Below are 4,247 nucleotides of genomic sequence, written 5' to 3' on the forward strand. Positions count from 1 at the left end.
AAACCTTCTTCATTGCCTTTATAATCCATTTACATAACAGCATATGTGCATGATACTTTAGAAAAAGACAAAGGGACTTTATAGTCTAGTTAGTCTGCTGATTGCCAGACCTCCCCTGCTGATAACTTACAGCTCATAAGTTACGGCTTGAGTTATGAAGGCTGACATCCCTTGCAATGTTTTTATCTCACTTTAACTCCTATGCATTTCTTGTTTGTGTAAATATCCAACCCTTTCTTTTAAATACCCTCCTATTACCTTTTGCTAATGCCGATTCCATTGTTTTTTCAGGTCATTACTGTGTATTAGCAGGACAGTCGCATGTCACAGGACCTTGTTCAGCTGGGTATTACTGCAGTGCAGGGAATCCCACATCCACACCTACCCAGGGCCTGACGGGGAACTTATGTCCTGTGGGAAATTACTGCCCTAAGGGATCTGCTCTTCCACAGCCATGCCCTCTTGGTTATTATAGCAACTCTACCAGGAATACTAAGATTGAAGACTGCCTCCTGTGTGCCCCAGGTACAATAATGGGAGAAGGATCAAAGTGATTCTAAGCTGTTTCTAGAAGTTGTGAAGTCTTCTGAGAAACTCGGCATCTTTAAATCATGCAATGGGGATAACTGCTATTTCAGGGATACATAGGTTAAATGGACCAAGTTGAAAATAAAGTCTCTTGCTATTCCTCACCCAGGAGAGTGTGGGTATGTCTACACTAGCCCCCTAGTTCGAACTAGGGTGGCTAATGTAGGCATTCGAACTTGCAACGCCCGGAATTTAAATATCCCGGGCTTAATTCGTATGTTCCCGGGCGGGAGCCATTTTTAAATCCCCTTAGTTCGAACTGACTGCCATGGCTACACGCGGCAGTCAGAAGTTAATCCGAACTAAATCCTTGGTTCGTATTAACTGTCACACCTCAGTTAGTTCAAACTAAGGGGATTTAAAAATGGCGCCCGCCCAGGAACATGCAAATGAAGCCCGGGATATTTAAATCCCGGGCTTCATTTGCAAGTTCGAATGCCTACATTAACCTCCCTAGTTCGAAGTAGGGGGCTAGCTTAAACATACCCTGTGTGTCCAGCTGTTTCATTGTGCAACTTCCTACCGATTTCCTCATTCCCTTTACAGGATGGATTGGAGTGTATTGATGGTGCAATGAGTGCTGTCTTTCTTGGCACGTTAGGTACATTTTATGTTAAAGCTGTTCCATATGGAAACATCTCCATAATGTGTATGGGGGTAGCCAGACCTCTTACTTTTTATGGTTTACTCTTCAGTTTTCACCTGCTGCTCTCTGTCAGCTCAATGACAGACAGACTCCATGCTCCCTTTTCTTACTTTCAGGGTACTTCTGCAATGTAACTGGACTCATATCTCCTGCTGGTGTCTGTGAAGCTGGGTTCTATTGCACCAGAGGGGCTGTTTCTCCTAGACCATCCATGGTGAGCTGTGCCTGGTGCATAAACATGATCAAAACCAGAGTTTGTGGATGTAAAGAACCAAATGTCTGTGTAGTTTTTCTCTCCCTGTCATATAAGTCCCACCACCTCAGGGGGCATCAAACATACATATTTGCAGTTCCTACATTAAACTCTCTCCCCCTTATTTGTTCTTGCCATTGGAACACTTGTTGTGTCAACCCCTCCATGACTCCCCCCCCCCCCATCAGTACCATTCCCAAAAGCTATTGTTTGAGGGGAAGGGTTCTATCCCAGGCAAACTTCTCTCTGGATTTCTGAAACTGTTGGTATAACTTCCTTTCTTGACACACATAGTTTATTACAGCCGAAGGAGTGTACAGACACCAAACATCCCCTCTCTGTTCTAGATATAAAGCATGTCCATAACAGTACAACCTTTTCATATCCATGCTGCCTCACTCCCAGTTGTCCTATTATGGCCAGTGGACAAAGATAGGTAAAGAAAAATTGTATCTTTCATCCCCAAGAATCCCAGACTATTGCAAGCTATACACAGCAGTTACTCACCCAGCGCTGATGTATCACAGAGTCATAGGGTTGAGAGAGACCTCAGGAGGTCATGTATCAGCCTTTGGGGTGGGATTCATGACCCTCTTGCCAGCACGCAGTAACGCTGTACAACATGAGAGCAAGCGAAGAACAGTGCCATTTCCCTGCAATCACAGAAGTCTGCAGAACTTGAATATGACCAGAATGCTGAAACTCTCAACATGGCTCTTACCCCAAATACCTTGCGAACTTTAAAGAATGCAGAGACTCAGGACACTGGTGTCATGCCATGATACCTTTCCCCTGCCCCAGTAGCATAGCACTACACTGACTCTGAAGGACAGGCCGGACTACTTGATAAATTATCAGCATCACTTCCTACAGCAAGCCTGAGTATTCCTGGGCAGCCTCCTAACCACCCCCCAGCTCATTCTGGAGATATGATGGGATTACACCAGCAGGGTTTGGACAGAGGTGAATAATGAACAAAGCATTTTGTTCTTCACTCCATCACTCCGGCTGTCAGCCCCATTAGGATCTGGTGTGCTCCTGCTACAAGATGCATTTCCTCTGAGGTTGCAAACAGGCCCAGATTCACACAGATATTCGGTCTTTTAATTTCCATTTAAATCAGTGGAAGTTAGGAGACTAAAGACATTTGAGGATCTGGGCCAGTGACCCCAGTGGGAACATCCTTTCTAAAAACCGCACTTTGTCTTCACAGACAACAAGCAGCGGAGGGCCATGTCCTCCCGGACACTACTGCATAACTGGGAGCAGCAGAGCCCAGCCGTGCCCTACAGGGAGCTACAGCCCACTCTGGGGCATGGCACAGTGTTTGGCCTGCCCAGCGGGCTTTTACTGTAAGGCTGGTGCCACCAATTACACAGACTGTCCCGCAGGTGAGTGCGGTCACAGCTATCTGTCCCTCACAGGGAGCGTGGGAAAGTGTGCCATCGGTGCACTGGCAGCTCCTTGTAAGGCTCCTCACAAAGGAAAAGAGCTAGTGGCTTCAAGGAATGCTTCCCTCTGGGTGGGAGACCCTGAACAGTACTGGTGAATCAGTCTGTGCACAGGGTGACACATCCCGGGATCTGTTCCTTTGGGAGAACTGATGGAGAGGGCACCCCAGCGCCCTTGCTAGTAGCGTGAGACATTTCAAGCCTGTCTTCGCGATGAGGAAAACCATCATCTCTCTCCTAGGACATTACTGCCCAAGGAATACAGGGTTTGCCACACAGTACCCCTGTCCACAGGGAACTTACAGCAAGGATTTAAACATGAAGGATGCCTCCAAGTGCCAGGTGTGTCCTCCTGGAAAGCTCTGCTCCAAGCCAGGCCTGACAAGTCCTGATGGACCCTGCATGCCTGGATGGTTTTGCCCACCTGGATCAGCATCACATGAGCCAACATCCCCAGGTAATCACTCTCTGGCATCAAATGGAGAAGTGGAATGTTATTGGGACTAGTGTTAGATGTGGTGGTTCTATACAACCATCAAGAGTTGAAGGAAAGGTCCCATAGATCCAGTGAAGGGGGGAAAAGATGCTGCTGCATGCAGTAACATTAAGTAAACAAGAACCCTTGCTTGTGGAGAGGATGTGTGTTTGTGATGGGTCTGCGATCTTGGCAGGAGAACATCACTTCCCCAGGGAGAGGCTGGGTGGGTATTTCCATTGTGGGAGGATGTGCTCAAGGAGGCTCTCCAGCCATCTAACGCATGTGGATGGTGCTCACCTACGGTAGTGGTGAGGGTCACATGCTGTAAGTACCCACAGAGAAATAGAAGTTCTGCTGCTCTGTGTTCCTTTGCCTCTCTCAGGTCCCATCCTTTCCATTAGCAGGGTCAGAAGCTTCACCTCCCGGCTCCTTCAGATTGTGCCAAGCAGGAACGTTTTGTCCCAGTGGCTCGTCCCTTCCTATTCCCTGTACTTCAGGTAGGAGAAAATGTTATTTTTTGCCTGAGAATCAACATTTTTAATACAAACCCTTCCCCCCCATACATACTGCCATACTCCCCGGACTCTCCCAGGCTTTCTCTGCGACACTGCTGTGATCTCCTAGTGACCGTTGCTTCCCTGGCCTCTGGGCCATGACAGTGTTGCAGTCCAATTGCTTTGAGGATCTGGTGGCGCAAGCTCGGGGACTTGGACGCTGAATGAAGGTCTCCCTTCTGTTCCCTTTTCTAGGCTCGTATTGTGCATCCGCAGAGCTGGCAGCTCCATCAGGTCCATGTGATGCTGGTTTTTACTGCACTGGGAGGTCCACGGT

At 47.8% G+C, this 4,247-nt stretch overlaps 1 long non-coding RNA gene across 1 annotated transcript; it reads left to right on the forward strand.

Annotated features, from left to right (window-relative positions):
- The first annotated feature begins 342 nt into the window (after positions 1-342).
- Positions 343-3,389, forward strand: LOC142820458 (uncharacterized). Its single transcript, XR_012897689.1, has 4 exons — positions 343-525; positions 1,351-1,448; positions 2,701-2,878; positions 3,180-3,389. It is a non-coding gene; the product is annotated as an uncharacterized LOC142820458 (long non-coding RNA).
- The last annotated feature ends 858 nt before the right edge of the window (positions 3,390-4,247 follow it).

Source organism: Pelodiscus sinensis, chromosome 26 (assembly GCF_049634645.1).
Source record: "Pelodiscus sinensis isolate JC-2024 chromosome 26, ASM4963464v1, whole genome shotgun sequence".
NCBI lineage: Eukaryota > Metazoa > Chordata > Testudines > Trionychidae > Pelodiscus > Pelodiscus sinensis.